The 19647-nt window shown below is 47.1% G+C and overlaps 1 protein-coding gene across 4 annotated transcripts in view; it reads right to left on the bottom strand.

The window, feature by feature from the left end:
* The window catches only part of masp1 (MBL associated serine protease 1), a 409480-nt gene that overhangs the window by 116538 nt on the left and 273295 nt on the right, over nucleotides 1–19647 (bottom strand). The window contains exon 11 of one of the 4 annotated variants that reach the window (XR_010965392.1): nucleotides 2696–2828. The exons of 2 other annotated variants lie outside the window; for them this stretch is intronic. The gene's annotated coding sequence lies outside the window, so the exon portion shown is untranslated. Of the gene's footprint in view, nucleotides 1–2695; nucleotides 2829–19647 lie in introns of those variants that run through there. One more of the 4 variants, XM_067994818.1, reaches the window with a different exon arrangement.

Here is a 19647-nt window from a genome sequence, read left to right on the forward strand (position 1 = left end):
ATCATGATTGTTGCCAGGGTATTGGGCATAGACTGGCATGATGTGCTGCCAAGGTCAACCACAAGCTGGACATTAAGGGAGTGGAATCCATTTTGATTGATAAAGATGGCAGGCTGGTGATGGGGACACTAAACTTGGAAGTGTAGTGAACAGTGAGGAGGATAGTGATAGACTTCAAGAGGATATAGACAGGCTGGTGGAATGGGCGGACACGTGGCAGATGAAATTAAACGCAGAAAAATACGAAGTGATACATTTCAGTAGGAAGAACGAGGAGAGGCAATATAAACTAAAGGGCACAACTCTAAAAGGGGTACAGGAACAGAGAGATCTGGGGGTATATGTGCACAAATCATTGAAGGTGGCAGGGCAGGTTGAGAAAGTGGTTAAAAAAGCATACGGGATCCTGGGCTTTATAAATAGAGGCATAGAGTACAAAGCAAGGAAGTAATGATGAACCTTTACAAAACACTGGTTCGGCCACAACTGGAGTATTGTGTCCAATTCTGGACACCGCACTTTAGGCCTTAGAGAGGGTGCAGAAAAGATTTACTAGAATGATTCCAGGGATGAGGGACTTTAGTTACATGGAGAGACTGGAGAAGCTGGGATTGTTCTCTTTGGAACAGAGACGGTTGCGAGGAGATTTGATCGAGGTATTCAAAATCATGAAGGGTCGAGACAGAATAGATAGAGAGAAACTGTTCCCATTGGTGGAAGGGTCAAGAACCAGAGGACATAGATTTAAGGTGATTGGCAAAAGAACCAAAGGTGACATGAGGAGAAACTTTTTCACACAGTGAGTGATTAGGATCTGGAATGCACTGCCCGAGGGGGTGGTGGAGGCAGATTCAATCATGGCCTTCAAAAGGGAACTGGATAAGTACTTGAAAGGAAAAAAAATGCAGGGCTAGGGGGATAGGGTGGGGGAGAGGGACTAGCTGGATTGCTCTTGCAGAGAGCCGGCACGGACTCGATGGGCCGAATGACCTCCTTCCGTGCTGTAACCTTTCTATGATTCTATGATTCAGTCTATAGCACCTTGCACCCTGGGGAAGCTTGCAGTGTGGTAGCAGCCTAGTGTTCTCTTGTCCTGCTTCGCTCTGTCCTTGGGGAAGGAGATGTTGGTGTTCCATCTGGTGTAGGGAGACTCAGTCACCTCTCTGATAGATTGGTAAACAGCGAACTGGGAGATGTCGCTGATATTATCTGCTGCAGCCTGAAAGGAACCCGTTGGATAAAAGTTAAGGGCCACGGTGACCTTGACAGTTGCAGGCGGTGCTGTCCATGCCCTGCTGTGAGACACAAGCTGCGGCCGCAACAGGTGACATAGCTCAGTGATAGTCTCCTGGTGAAGTGAAAGCACCTGAGACATTGCTTCTCAATCAAGTTCATGCAGTAGAAGTGCTCCCTGAAGATCCGCTGTGGGTACGGCCTCCTGCGCAGTGCCCTCCTCCTGCAGCCCTCCAGTCCATCCAACACTGCAGCCCAAACCAACACCAACACCTACACCAGCACCAACACCGACACCAGCACCGACACCAGCACCAACACCGACACCAACACCAACACCGACACCAACACCGACACCAGCACCAACACCGACACCAGCACCGACACCAGCACCAACACCAACACCGACACCAACACCTACACCGACACCAACACCGACACCAGCACCAACACCGACACCAACACCGACACCAGCACCAACACCGACACCAGCACCGACACCAGCACCAACATCGACACCAACACCGACACCAGCACCAACACCGACACCAACACCGACACCAGCACCGACACCAGCACCAACACCGACACCAGCACCGACACCAGCACCAACACCGACACCAACACCGACACCAGCACCGACACCAGCACCAACATCGACACCAACACCGACACCAGCACCGACACCGACACCAACACCGACACCAGCACCGACACCAGCACCAACACCGACACCAGCACCGACACCAGCACCAACACCGACACCAGCACCGACACCAGCACCAACACCGACACCAGCACCGACACCAGCACCAACATCGACACCAACACCGACACCAGCACCGACACCAACACCAACACCGACACCAGCACCGACACCAGCACCAACACCGACACCAGCACCGACACCAACACCAACACCGACACCAGCACCGACACCAGCACCAACACCGACACCAACACCGACACCAACACCAACACCGACACCAACACCAACGCCGACACCAACACCGACACCAGCACCAACACCGACACCAGCACCAACGCTGACACCAACACCAACACCGACACCAGCACCGACACCAGCACCAACACCGACACCAACACCGACACCAACACCGACACCAACACCAACACCGACACCAGCACCAACGCCGACACCAGCACCAACACCGACACCGAAACCAACAACAACACCAACACCTACAACACCAACACCAAAACAGACACCAACAACAACAACAACAACACCAAAACCGACACCAACAACAACACCAAGAACGAAACCGACACCAACACCAGCAACAGAACCAGTGGCAACACCAACACCAACACTGACACCAACACCTGTGCAACACCAGGAAAATCTTCCTGTAAGCATCGAACTGAACTTTCCAGAGTCTGAAAAAACAAGAAAATGTCCAGAAATTAACCAGCTTGAAATGACAAACCAGCAACTAACCTGTAAGTTCTGGATGATCCCTTTAACTAGTGCTGGTGAGGGCTCCTTCCTGCCGGTTAACGCTACGAGTTCTTAGGCGAGTTCAGCACGTGACGAGTCAGGCACTGGGGCAGACCAAAATCGAAAAAGGGTCCTGCAAGAAGCACAGGACCCTGATTTAAATCACATTCATTATTTTAAATCGACCTGACGCCAATGGACAGTCCGATCCAATAGGGCGGCCGGCGCAATGGCAGTTGCAAATGAGCACGTGTTTACTGCCCGCCATAATGGCGGCCATTTAGCGCGGTGTGATCGAATTTCTAAATCCATATGACTGAACCCCTATACTGTACAACACACCCGATTACTGAACCCCGATACTGTACAACACACCCGATTACTGAACCCCGATACTGTACAACGCGACCGATTACTGAACCCCGATACTGTACACCACACCCGATTACTGAACCCCGATACTGTACAACACGACCGATTACTGAACCCCGATACTGTACACCACACCCGATGACTGAACCCCGATACTGTACACCACACCCGATTACAGAACCCCGATACTGTACACCACGCCCGATTACTGAACCCCGATACTGTACACCACACCCGATTACAGAACCCCGATACTGTACACCACGCCCGATTACTGAACCCCGATACTGTACACCACACCCGATTACAGAACCCCAGATACTGTACACCACGACCGATTACTGAACCCCGATACTGTACACCACACCCGATTACTGAACCCCGATACTGTACACCATGCCCGATTACTGAACCCCGATACTGTACACCACGCCCGATTACTGAACCCCGATACTGTACACCACGCCCGATTACTGAACCCCGATACTGTACACCACGCCCGATTACTGAACCCCGATACTGTACACCACACCCGATTACTGAACCCCGATACTGTACACCATGCCCGATTACTGAACCCCGATACTGTACACCACGCCCGATTACTGAACCCCGATACTGTACACCACGCCCGATTACTGAACCCCGATACTGTACACCACGCCCGATTACTGAACCCCGATACTGTACACCACGCCCGATTACTGAACCCCGATACTGTACACCACGCCCGATTACTGAACCCCGATACTGTACACCACACCCGATTACTGAACCCCGATACTGTAGGGAGTGAGGGAGCACGGAGTAGCAGCTATCGACGGAGGCTGGTTTTGACAGAGTCTGTACTTGGTAATGTGGTGAGCACGGGGAATCGGTGCAGAAAAGGGTGAGGTGCATTTGTTTAGACAGCAGAGAGGGGCGTACCGGGGGCAGGGGGGGGCAGGGGGGGGTACCGGGGGCAGGGGGGGTACCGGGGGCAGGGGGGGTACCGGGGGCAGGGAGGGGCAGGGGGGGCAGGGGGGCAGGGGGGGCAGGGGGGGCAGGGGGGGCAGGGGGGCAGGGGGGGGCACCGAGGGCGGGTCACAGCAACACAAAAACAAACTGCAGTGTGAGGTCACGGGTGAGGCAGGTCGGTGATTGGTGGGGAGAATCTCCTCTCTCGGGACTCTGGGCTCAGTAACTTTCAGCATAAAACTACATTTAAAAAAAAAACTAAACTTAATTTAATAAATTAAAACAAGGCCAGTACTTGGTTCAACCTAAAAATAATTTGATTGGCATTGTAGTAATCAATTAAATAAATAAAATAGTTCTGACAGGGCAGGAGACGTGTTTCAGCTGCAATATGTGGGAGCGACTGGACAGTTTCGTCCAGGGCGACGACATCGACAGTAAGTGTCTGCAGATCGAGGAACTCCGGCTCCGAGTTGAGGGGCTGGAGGCCGAGCTTCAGACATTGCGAGGCATCAGGGAGGGGGAAAGTTACCTGGACACTTTGATCCAGGAGGCAGTCACACCCCTTAGACTAAATACTGTAGAATTGGCCCGTGGTCAGGTACAGGAGGGTGTGACTGCGAGTGAGGCAGGTACAGGGACCCAGGAGGGAGCATTGCAGGAGCCTCAGCCTCTGCACTTGTCCAATAGATGGGAGGTTCTTGCAGCCCTTGTGGACGAGTGCAGGGACTGCAGGGAGGATGAGCAAACTGGCCACAGCACCGTGGTTCAGGGGGCCATTCAAGTGGGGGGAGTAAAAAGGAATGTGGTTGTAGTAGGCGACAGTATAGTTAGAGGGATAGACACTGTTCTCTGCAGCCAAGAGCGAGCGTCCCGAAGGCTGTGCTGCCTACCCGGTGCTAGGGTTAAGGACATCTCCTCAGGGCTGGAGAGAGGGGAAGGATCCAGTTGTCGTGGTCCATGTAGGTACCAACGACATAGGTAGGACTAAGAAAGAGGTTCTGCTGAGAGAGTTTGAGCAGCGAGGGACTAAATTAAAAAGCAGAACCACAAAGGTAATAATCTCCGGATTATTACCTGAGCCACGGGTAATTGGCACAGGGTAAATCAGATCAGAGAGATGAATGCGTGGATCAAAGATTGGTGTGGGAGAAATGGGTTTCGATTCATGGGGCACTGGCACTGGTACTGGGGAAAGTGGGAGCTGTTCCACTGGGACGGGCTTCACCTGAACCATGCTGGGACCAGTGTTCTGGCAAACTGAATAACTAGGGCAGTAGAGAAGGCTTTAAACTAAATAGAGGGGGGAGAGGGCTCAGGTGGGGCAAAGTTTAGATTGATAAAGAGAAAAGGCAAGGAAGTAGTCCAGGAAAGTGATGGGGGTAATGATAAACAGAGTGTGTCAGGAAGGGACAGAACGTATAAACATAAGAGTGAACTAGCAAATGGGGCCGGGGTAGGAAAGAATGGTAAAAAGACAAAATTAAAGGTTCTTTATCTGAATGCGCGCAGCATTCGTAATAAGATAGATGAATTGACGGCACAAATGGAAACAAATGGGTCTGATCTTGTGGCCATTACAGAGAGGTGGTTACAAGGTGACCAAGGTTGGGAGCTAAATATTCAGGGTTATTTAACATTTCGGAAGGAAAGGAAAAAAGGTAAAGTTGGTGGGGTAGCTCTGTTAATAAAGGATGAAATTGGTATAATAGTGAGAAATGATCTTGGCTCAGAAGATCAAGATGTCGAATTAATTTGGGTGGAGGTAAGAAATAGCAAGGGAAAGAAATCACTGGTGGGAGTAGTATATAGGCCCCCCAACAATAGCTACACTGTCGGGCAAAATATTAATCAGGAAATAAGGGGGGCTTGTAAAAAAGGTAATGCAATAATCATGGGCGATTTTAACTTTGACATAGATTGGACAAATCAAATTGGCAAAAATAGCCCTGAGGAGGAGTTCATAGAGTGTATTAGGGACTGTTTCTTAGACCAATATGTCGGGGAACCAACCAGGGAACAGGCCATTTTGGATCTGGTAATGGGTAACGAAACAGGATTAATTAATGATCTCCAAGTAAAGGATCCCTTGGGAAGCAGTGATCATAACATGATAGAATTTCACATCCAGTTTGAGAGTGAGGATTTTGGGTCTGAAACTATTGTATTAAACTTAAATAAGGGCAATTATAAAGGAACGAGGGTGGAATTGGCTAAAGTGGACTGGGTAAACAGATTAGATGGTATGATGGTGGATAAGCAGTGGCAAACATTTAAAAAGATGTTTTATGACTCGCAACAAAAATATTTCCCTGTGAGGAGGAAAGACTCCACAAAAAGGGTGAACCAACCATGGCTAACTAAGGAAGTCAAGGATGGTATTAGGTTAAAAGAAAAAGCATACAACATGGCAAAGATTACTGGTAAGCCCGAAGATTGGGAAAACTTTAAAAACCAGCAAAGGATGACTAAAAGAATAATAAAGAGGGAGAAAATAAATTATGAGAGTAAACTAGCAAGAAATATAAAAACTGACAGTAAAAGCTTCGACCAGTATATAAAAAGGAAGAGGGTAGCTAAAGTAAACATTGGTCCCTTAGAGGATGAGACTGGGGAAATAATAATGGAAAACAAGGAGATGGCAGAGGAATTGAACAGATATTTTGTATCTGTCGTCACAGTAGAAGACACTAATAATATACCAATAATAGTAGAAAATCAAGGAGCAAAGGGGAGGGAGGAACTAAAAACAATCACTATCACTAGAGAAAAAGTGCTAGGTAAACTAATGGGTCTAAAGGCTGACAAGTCCCCTGGACCTGATGGCTTGCATCCGAGGGTCTTAAAGGGAGTGGCTGCAGAGATAGTGGATGCATTGGTTGTAATCTTCCAGAATTCACTAGATTCTGGAAAGGTCCCAGCAGATTGGAAAACCGCAAACGTAACACCCCTATTCAAGAAGGGAGTGAGACAGAAAGCAGGTAACTATAGACTAGTTAGCCCAACATCTGTCATTGGGAAAATGCTAGAATCCATTATTGAGGAAGTAATAGCAGGACATTTGGAGACTCATAATACAATCAAGGAGAGTCAACATGGTTTTATGAAGGGAAATCGTGTCTGACAAATTTATTAGAGTTCTTTGAGGAAGTAACGGGCAGGGTGGATAAAGGGGAACCAATGGATGCAGTATATTTGGATTTCCAAAAGGCATTCGATAAGGTGCCACATAATAAGAGCTCATGGTGTTGGGGGTAATATACTGGCATGGATAGAGGATTGGCTAATTAACAGAAAACAAAGAGTCGGGATAAAAGGGTCATTTTCAAAATGGCAATCTGTAACTCGTGGGGTGCCACAGGGATCAGTGCTGGGGCCTCAACTATTTACAATATATATCAATGACTTGGATGAAGGAACAGAGTGTCTTGTGGCCAAATTTGCTGATGATACAAAGATAGGTGGAAAAGCAAGTTGCGATTCGGACACAGTGGGCTCGATGTTACCAGAGCTGCGGGTTCTCGGCGGGGGGGCTATTGGGCGCATGGGTAACGCGCCCGGCGAAATCAGTCTGCCCCCCGCGCGATTGTAGCCCAATTGGATCCACTTACCTGTTGTTCCGGGTTCCCCGCTGCTGATCTGCGCGTCGGGCGGGCTGCGCATGCACAGTAAGCTCTGTCAGCTGGAGGAGCTCTATTTAAAGGGGCAGTCCTCCACTGACAGATGCTGCAACAACTAGGAAAAAATACAGCATGAAGCAGCCCAGGGGGAAGGCTGCTCCCAGTTTAATGATGCCTCACTCCAGGTGTCATTGGATGGGGTGAGGAGGAGGGGGAGGACAGAGATCTTCCCCCCGGCGGGCGGGAGGAAGCGGCCTGCCTCTGCCACCAGGAAAGCCTGGCTCGAGGTGGCAGAGGAGGTCACCAGCACCACCAACATATCGCCCACATCACATTACATATTATATTGTCACCACTACTGCCACGTCTTTGCGAATCTTGTCTGGTTTGTGCAATAATGCCCTTTCCTGAGGATCACAATGAAGACCCACAACTGATGCCACCCATTGTGTCACTGCAGAGTGGGTGTGGGTGTATTTGCAGGGCTCTTTTGTGCAGACGACTGAGAGACGTTGGCGATGTCCCCGGTGGCACCCTGGAAGGATGCGGAGGAGAAGTTGTTGAGGGCAGTGGTGACTTTGAAAGCGACAGGTAAGAAGATGGTGCTCGGGCCAGCCGGGAGCAGCTTGGCATGAAGGAGGCTGCAGATGTCCACGACTACATGTCGAGTGACTCTGAGCCTCCGTGTGCACTGCTGCTCAGGGAGGTCCAGGAAGCTGAGCCTCGGTCTGTGGACCCTGTGGTGAGGGTAGTGCCCTCTGCGACGCATCTCTCTCTGCGGTTGCCCTCCCTCCTGCTGTGCAGGTGGATGTGTCACAGCACTGTGTTGTGGAGCTCCACGTGTCAGAGGTGGACGGCATGGATGGCGAGGCTGGTGATGCTGTTCGCCCTCTGAGGAGGTCATGACTGCAGCTACGGTGGCCCCCATCCGGAAGATGTACATCTGAGGGGGTCCGCAAGGTGGGTACATGTCTCCGCACACCGGGGTTGAGGTTTCAAGTTTGTGAATTTTATTGTCAGGAGGAGGGTGGTGGAGGCCAAACTTTGTCCCAAGTGACAGAGTGGCCTCCTGCAATGAGTGAGGGTCTCCCCCCAACCTGTCAAATGGACCTTTGCAGCTGCCACAGGCTGATGGCTGCAACACGTCCATTTCAACTGGGAGTGTTTCCCCCAGTACGGGAAACAGTCCCAGTTCATTGCAAAATCCCACCCCTCCTAAAATGTTATGTTAATCAGGTCTCTAAACGACCTGAAGTACCTCGTTAATTACTTTAAGTGGCACCTTGCCGGCTTTAATTGCCGGCGGGAGTCCCACGTGCGGGGGCTGCGCGCACATGTCAGCGTGTCACTGGGGAACCCGGAAGTGGGCGGGTTGGAGCCGGGCTCAAGACCCGCCCCGGGAATCCCCAATTGTCGCAGCCCCCCCGCCGTGAATGCACCCGCCCAGGGGTGCGAAAATTGAGCCCAAAAAGTCAACATACAGGTGCAGCAGGTAATCCGAAGGCAAACGGAATATTGGCCTTTATTTCTCGGGGGATGGAGTATAAAAGCAGGGAAGTCATGCTACAACTGTACAGGGTGCTGGTGAGACCACACCTGGAGTACTGCGTACAGTTCTGGTGCCCTTATTTAAGGAAGGACATACTTGCATTGGAGGCAGTTCAGAGAAGGTTCACTCGGTTGATTCCAGGTATGGAAGGGTTGTCTTATGAGGAAAGATTGAACAGGTTGGGTCTATACTCATTGGAGTTTGGAAGAATGAGAGGAGATCTTATTGAAACATACAAGATTCTGAGGGGACTCGATAGGGTAGATGCTGAGAGGATGTTACCTCTCATGGGGGAATCTAAAACTAGGGGGCATAGTCTCAGAATAAGGGGTCGCCCGTTTAAGACGGAAATGAGGAGGAATTTCTTCTCCCAGAGGGTCGTGAATCTTTGGAATTCTTTACCCCAAAAAGCTGTGGAGGCTGAGTCATTGAATACATTCAAGGCTGAGTTTGACAAATTTTTGATCAGCGAGGGAGTCAAAGGATATGGGGAAAGGGCGGGAAAATGGAGTTGAGGTAAAAATCAGATCAGGCATCCTCTCGTTGAAAGGTGGAGCAGGCTCGAGGGGACGAAAGGTCTACTCCTGCTCCTATCTCTTATGGTCTTATAGTACACCACGCCCGATTACTGAACCCCGATACTGTACACCATGCCCGATTACTGAACCCCGATACTGCACACCACACCCGATTACTGAGCCCCGAGACTGTACACCACACCCGATTACTGAACCCCGATACTGTACAGCATGCCCGATTACTGAGCCCCGAGACTGTACACCACGCCCGATTACTGAACCCCGAGACTGTACACCACACCCGATTACTGAGCCCCGAGACTGTACACCACACCCGATTACTGAGCCCCGATACTGTACACCACACCCGATTACTGAGCCCCGAGACTGTACACCACACCCGATTACTGAACCCCAATACTGTACACCACACCCGATTACTGAAGCCGATACAGTACACCACACCCGATTACTGAACCCTGATACTGTGCAGCATGCCCGATTACTGAACCCCGATACAGTACACCATGCCCGATTACTGAACCCCGATACTGTATACCACACTCGATTACTGAGCCCCGAGACTGTACACCACACCCGATTACTGAGCCACGAGACTGTACACCACACCCGATTACTGAACCCCGATACTGTACACCACACCCGATTACTGAGCCCCGAGACTGTACAGCATGCCCGATTACTGAACCCCGATACTGTACACCACACCCGATTACTGAGCCCCGAGACTGTACACCACACCCGATTACTGAACCCCAATACTGTACACCACACCCGATTACTGAAGCCGATACAGTACACCACTCCCGATTACTGAACCCTGATACTGTGCAGCATGCCCGATTACTGAACCCCGATACTGTACACCATGCCCGATTACTGAACCCCGATACTGTATACCACACTCGATTACTGAACCCCGATACTGTACACCATGCCCGATTACTGAACCCCGATACTGTACACCATGCCCGATTACTGAACCCCGATACTGTACACCATGCCCGATTACTGAACCCTGATACTGTACACCATGCCCAATTACTGAACCCCGATACTGTACACCATGCCCGATTACTGAACCCCGATACTGTACACCATGCCCAATTACTGAACCCTGATACTGTACATCACACCCAATTGCTGAACCCCGATAAAGTACACCACGCCCGATTACTGAACCCTGATACTGTACAGCACACTCAATTTCTGAACCCCGATACTGTACACCACGCCCGATTTCTGAACCCCGATACTGTACACCACGCCTGATCAATGAACTCCCCACAATGCTGTACACCACATCCAATTGATAAAATCCCTGATACTGTACACCACCCCAGATTACAGAAACCATCAATACTGTACACCACCCCCCGATTACAGAAACCATCAATACTGTACACTACGCCTGATTACTGATACCATCAATACTGAACACCACACCTGATTACTGAAACCATCAATACTGAACACCACACCTGATTACAGAAACCATCAATACTGTACACCACGCCTGATTACAGATACCATCCATACTGTACACCACGCCTGATTACTGAAACCATCAAAACTGTACACCACGCTTGATTACTGAAACCATCAATACTGTACACCATGCCTGATTACTGAAACCATCAATACTGTACACCACGCCTGATTACTGAAACCATCAATACTGTACACCACGCCTGATTACTGAAACCATCAACACTGTACACCATGCCTGATTACTGAAACCATCAATACTGTACACCACGCCTGATTACTGAAACCATCAATACTGTCCACCATGCCTGATCAATGAGACCATCAACACTGTCCACCATGCCTGATTACTGAAACCATCAATACTGTACACCACGCCTGATTACTGAAACCATCAATACTGTCCACCATGCCTGATTACTGAAACCATCCATACTGTACACCACGCCTGGTTACAGAAACCATCAATACTGCACACCACGCCTGATTACTGAAACCATCAATACTGTACACCACGCCTGATTACAGAAACCATCCATACTGTACACCACGCCTGGTTACAGAAACCATCAATACTGTACACTACGCCTGATTACAGAAACCATCAATACTGTACAGCACGCCTGATTACTGAAACCATCAATACTGTACACCACGCCTGATCACAGAAACCATCAATACTGTACACCACGCCTGATTACAGAAACCATCAATACTGTACACCACGCCTGATTACTGAAACCATCAATACTGTACACCACGCCTGATTACTGAAACCATCAATACTGTACACCACGCCTGATAACAGAAACCATCCATACTGTACACCACGCCTGATTACAGAAACCATCAAAACTGTACACCACTCCTGATTACTGAAACCATCAATACACTACACCACGCCTGATCACTGAAACCATCAATACTGTACACCACGCCTGATTACAGAAACCATCCATACTGTACACCACGCCTGATTACAGAAACCATCAATACTGTACACTACGCCTGATTACAGAAACCATCAATACTGTACACCACGCCTGATTACTGAAACCATCAGTACTGTACACCACGCCTGATTACTGAAACCATCAATACTGTCCACCACGCCTGATTACTGAAACCATCAATACTGTACACCACGCCTGATTACTGATACCATCAATACTGAACACCGCGCATGATGACTGAAAGCATCAATACTGTACACCACGGTTGATTACTGAAACCATCAATACTGAACACCAAGCCTGATTACTGAAAGCATCAATACTGTACACCACGCCTGATTACTGAAACCATCAATACTGTACACCACGCCTGATTACAGAAACCATCTATACTGTACAACACGCCTGATTACTGAAACCATCAATACTGTACACCACGCCTGATTACTGAAACCATCAATACTGTACACCACGACTGATTACTGAAACCATCAATACTGTACACCACGCCTGATTACTGAAACCATCAATACTGTACACCACGCCTGATTACAGAAACCATCAATACTGTACACCACGCCTGATTACTGAAACCATCAATACTGTACACCACGCCTGATTACAGAAACCATCAATACTGTACACGACGCCTGATTACTGAAACCATCAATACTGTACACCACGCCTGATTACTGAAACCATCTATACTGTACACCACGCCTGATTACTGAAACCATCAATACTGTACAACACGCCTGATTACCGAAACCATCAATACTGTACACCACGCCTGATTACTGGAACCATCAATACTGTACACCACGCTTGATTACTGAAACCATCAACAATGTACACCACGCCTGATCACTGAAACCATCAATACTGTACACCACGCCTGATTACTGAAACCATCAATACTGTGCACCAAGCCTGATTACTGAAACCATCAACAATGTACACCACGCCTGATTACTGAAACCATCAACAATGTACACCACGCCTGATTACTGAAACCATCAAGACTGTACACCACGCCTGATTACTGAAACCATCAATACTGTACACCACGCCTGATTACTGAAACCATCAATATTGTACACCACGCCTGATTACTGAAACCATCAATACTGTACACCACGCCTGATTATTGAAACCATCAATACTGTACACCACGCCTGATTACTGAAACCATCAATACTGTACACCACGCCTGATTACAGAAACCATCAATACTGTACACCACACCTGATTACAGAAACCATCAATACTGTACACCACGCCTGATTACTGAAACCATCAATACTGTACACCACGCCTGATTACTGAAACCATCAATACTGTACACAACGCCTGATTACAGAAACCATCCATACTGTACACCACGCCTGGTTACAGAAACCATCAATACTGTACACTACGCCTGATTACAAAAACCATCAATACGGTACACCACGCCTGATTACTGAAACCATCAATACTGTACACCATGCCTGATTACTGAGACCATCAATACTGTACACCACGCCTGATTACAGAAACCATCAATACTGTACACCACGCCTGATTACTGAAACCATCAATACTGCACACCACGCCTGATTACTGAAACCATCAATACTGTACACCACGCTTGATTACTGAAACCATCAACAATGTACACCACGCCTGATTACTGAAACCATCAATACTGTGCACCACGCCTGATTACTGAAACCATCAACAATGTACACCACGCCTGATTACTGAAACCATCAATACTGTACACCACGCCTGATTACTGAAACCATCAATACTGTGCACCACGCCTGATTACCGAAACCATCAATACTGTACACCACGCCTGAATACTGAAACCATCAATACTGAACACCATGCCTGATTACTGATACCATCAATACTGTACAGCACGCCTGATTACTGAAACCATCAATACTGTCCACCACGCCTGATTACTGAAACCATCAATACTGTACACCACGCCTGATTACAGAAACCATCAATACTGTACACCACGCCTGATTACTGAAACCATCAATACTGTACACCACGCCTGATTACAGAAACCATCCATACTGTACACCACGCCTGGTTACAGAAACCATCAATACTGTACACTACGCCTGATTACAAAAACCATCAATACGGTACACCACGCCTGATTACTGAAACCATCAATACTGCACACCATGCCTGATTACTGAGACCATCAATACTGTACACCACGCCTGGTTACAGAAACCATCAATACTGTACACCACGACTGATTACAGAAACCATCAATACTGTACACCACGCCTGATTACTGAAACCATCAATACTGCACACCACGCCTGATTACTGAAACCATCAATACTGTACACCACGCTTGATTACTGAAACCATCAACAATGTACACCACGCCTGATTACTGAAACCATCAATACTGTGCACCACGCCTGATTACTGAAACCATCAACAATGTACACCACGCCTGATTACTGAAACCATCAATACTGTACACCACGCCTGATTACTGAAACCATCAATACTGTACACCACGCCTGATTACTGAAACCATCAATACTGTGCACCACGCCTGATTACCGAAACCATCAATACTGTACACCACGCCTGAATACTGAAACCATCAATACTGAACACCATGCCTGATTACTGATACCATCAATACTGTACAGCACGCCTGATTACTGAAACCATCAATACTGTCCACCACGCCTGATTACTGAAACCATCAATACTGTACACCACGTCTGATTACAGAAATAATCAATACTGTACACCACGCCTGATTACTGAAACCATCAATACTGTACACCACGCCTGATTACAGAAACCATCCATACTGTACACCACGCCTGGTTACAGAAACCATCAATACTGTACACTACGCCTGATTACAAAAACCATCAATACGGTACACCACGCCTGATTACTGAAACCATCAATACTGTACACCATGCCTGATTACTGAGACCATCAATACTGTACACCACGCCTGGTTACAGAAACCATCAATACTGTACACCACGCCTGATTACAGAAACCATCAATACTGTACACCACGCCTGATTACTGAAACCATCAATACTGCACACCACGCCTGATTACTGAAACCATCAATACTGTACACCACGCTTGATTACTGAAACCATCAACAATGTACACCATGCCTGATTACTGAAACCATCAATACTGTGCACCACACCTGATTACTGAAACCATCAACAATGTACACCACGCCTGATTACTGAAACCATCAATACTGTACACCACGCCTGATTACTGAAACCATCAATACTGTACACCACGCCTGATTACTGAAACCATCAATACTGTGCACCACGCCTGATTACCGAAACCATCAATACTGTACACCACGCCTGAATACTGAAACCATCAATACTGAACACCATGCCTGATTACTGATACCATCAATAATGTACAGCACGCCTGATTACTGAAACCATCAATACTGTCGACCACGCCTGATTACTGAAACCATCAATACTGTACACCACGCCTGATTACTGAAACCATCAATACTGTACACCGCGCATGATTACTGAAACCATCAATACTGTACACCACGCCTGATTACTGAAACCATCAATACTGAACACCAAGCCTGATTACTGAAACCATCAATACTGTACACCACGCCTGATTACTGAAACCATCAATACTGTACACCACGCCTGATTACAGAAACCATCTATACTGTACAACACGCCTGATTAATGAAACCATCAATACTGTACACCACGCCTGGTTACAGAAACCATCAATACTGTACACCACGACTGATTACTGAAACCATCAATACTGTACACTACGCCTGATTACAGAAACCATCAATACTGTACACCACGCCTGATTACTGAAACCATCAATACTGCACACCACGCCTGATTACTGAAACCATCAATACTGTACACCACGCTTGATTACTGAAACCATCAACAATGTACACCATGCCTGATTACTGAAACCATCAATACTGTGCACCACGCCTGATTACTGAAACCATCAACAATGTACACCACGCCTGATTACTGAAACCATCAATACTGTAAACCACGCCTGATTACTGAAACCATCAATACTGTGCACCACGCCTGATTACCGAAACCATCAATACTGTACACCACGCCTGAATACTGAAACCATCAATACTGAACACCATGCCTGATTACTGATACCATCAATACTGTACAGCACGCCTGATTACTGAAACCATCAATACTGTCCACCACGCCTGATTACTGAAACCATCAATACTGTACACCACGCCTGATTACAGAAACCATCAATACTGTACACCACGCCTGATTACTGAAACCATCAATACTGTACACCACGCCTGATTACAGAAACCATCCATACTGTACACCACGCCTGGTTACAGAAACCATCAATACTGTACACTACGCCTGATTACAAAAACCATCAATACGGTACACCACGCCTGATTACTGAAACCATCAATACTGCACACCATGCCTGATTACTGAGACCATCAATACTGTACACCACGCCTGGTTACAGAAACCATCAATACTGTACACCACGACTGATTACAGAAACCATCAATACTGTACACCACGCCTGATTACTGAAACCATCAATACTGCACACCACGCCTGATTACTGAAACCATCAATACTGTACACCACGCTTGATTACTGAAACCATCAACAATGTACACCACGCCTGATTACTGAAACCATCAATACTGTGCACCACGCCTGATTACTGAAACCATCAACAATGTACACCACGCCTGATTACTGAAACCATCAATACTGTACACCACGCCTGATTACTGAAACCATCAATACTGTACACCACGCCTGATTACTGAAACCATCAATACTGTGCACCACGCCTGATTACCGAAACCATCAATACTGTACACCACGCCTGAATACTGAAACCATCAATACTGAACACCATGCCTGATTACTGATACCATCAATACTGTACAGCACGCCTGATTACTGAAACCATCAATACTGTCCACCACGCCTGATTACTGAAACCATCAATACTGTACACCACGCCTGATTACAGAAATAATCAATACTGTACACCACGCCTGATTACTGAAACCATCAATACTGTACACCACGCCTGATTACAGAAACCATCCATACTGTACACCACGCCTGGTTACAGAAACCATCAATACTGTACACTACGCCTGATTACAAAAACCATCAATACGGTACACCACGCCTGATTACTGAAACCATCAATACTGTACACCATGCCTGATTACTGAGACCATCAATACTGTACACCACGCCTGGTTACAGAAACCATCAATACTGTACACCACGCCTGATTACAGAAACCATCAATACTGTACACCACGCCTGATTACTGAAACCATCAATACTGCACACCACGCCTGATTACTGAAACCATCAATACTGTACACCACGCTTGATTACTGAAACCATCAACAATGTACACCACGCCTGATTACTGAAACCATCAATACTGTGCACCACACCTGATTACTGAAACCATCAACAATGTACACCACGCCTGATTACTGAAACCATCAATACTGTACACCACGCCTGATTACTGAAACCATCAATACTGTACACCACGCCTGATTACTGAAACCATCAATACTGTGCACCACGCCTGATTACCGAAACCATCAATACTGTACACCACGCCTGAATACTGAAACCATCAATACTGAACACCATGCCTGATTACTGATACCATCAATACTGTACAGCACGCCTGATTACTGAAACCATCAATACTGTCGACCACGCCTGATTACTGAAACCATCAATACTGTACACCACGCCTGATTACTGAAACCATCAATACTGTACACCGCGCATGATTACTGAAACCATCAATACTGTACACCACGCCTGATTACTGAAACCATCAATACTGAACACCAAGCCTGATTACTGAAACCATCAATACTGTACACCACGCCTGATTACTGAAACCATCAATACTGTACACCACGCCTGATTACAGAAACCATCTATACTGTACAACACGCCTGATTAATGAAACCATCAATACTGTACACCACGCCTGGTTACAGAAACCATCAATACTGTACACCACGACTGATTACTGAAACCATCAATACTGTACACCACGCCTGATTACAGAAACCATCAATACTGTACACGACGCCTGATTACTGAAACCATCAATACTGTACACCATGCCTGATTACTGAAACCATCTATACTGTCCAGCACGCCTGATTACTGAAACCATCAATACTGTACAACACGCCTGATTACTGAAACCATCAATACTGTACACCACGCCTGATTACTGAAACCATCAATACTGTACACCATGCTTGATTACTGAAACCATCAACAATGTACACCACGCCTGATCACTGAAACCATCAATACTGTACACCACGCCTGATTACTGAAACCATCAATACTGTGCACCACGCCTGATTACTGAAACCATCAACAATGCACACCACGCCTGATTATTGAAACCATCAACAATGTACACCACGCCTGATTACTGAAACCATCAATACTGTACACCACGCCTGATTACTGAAACCATCAATACTGTACACCACGCCTGATTACTGAAACCATCAATACTGTACACCACGCCTGATTACTGAAACCATCAATACTGAACACCACGCCTGATTACTGATACCATCAATATTGATCACCACACCTGATTACAGAAACCATCAATACTGTACACCACGCCTGATTACTGAAACCATCAATACTGCACACCACGCCTGATTACTGAAACCATCAATACTGTACACCACGCCTGATTACAGAAACCATCAATACTGTACACCATGCCTGATTACAGAAACCATCAATACTGTACACCACGCCTGATTACTGAAACCATCAATACTGTACACCACGCCTGATTACAGAAACCATCCATACTGTACACCACGCCTGGTTACAGAAACCATCAATACTGTACACTACGCCTGATTACAAAAACCATCAATACTGTACATCACGCCTGATTACTGAAACCATCAATACTGTACACCATGCCTGATTACTGTGACCATCAATACTGTACACCATGCCTGGTTACAGAAACCATCAATACTGTACACCACGCCTGATTACAGAAACCATCAATACTGTACACCACGCCTGATTACTGAAACCATCAATACTGTACACCACGCCTGATCACTGAAACCATCAATACTGTACACCATGCCTGATTACTGAGACCATCAATACTGTACACCACGCCTGGTTACAGAAACCATCAATACTGTACACCACGCCTGATTACAGAAACCATCAATACTGTACACCACGCCTGATTAGTGAAACCATCAATACTGTACACCACGCCTGATTACTGAAACCATCTATACTGGACAAGACGCCTGATTACTGAAACGATCAATACTGTACACCACGCCTGATTACTGAAACCATCTATACTGTACACCAGG

The sequence above is a fragment of the Heptranchias perlo genome, chromosome 13, assembly GCF_035084215.1.
Source record: "Heptranchias perlo isolate sHepPer1 chromosome 13, sHepPer1.hap1, whole genome shotgun sequence".
NCBI classification, from domain to species: domain Eukaryota; kingdom Metazoa; phylum Chordata; class Chondrichthyes; order Hexanchiformes; family Hexanchidae; genus Heptranchias; species Heptranchias perlo.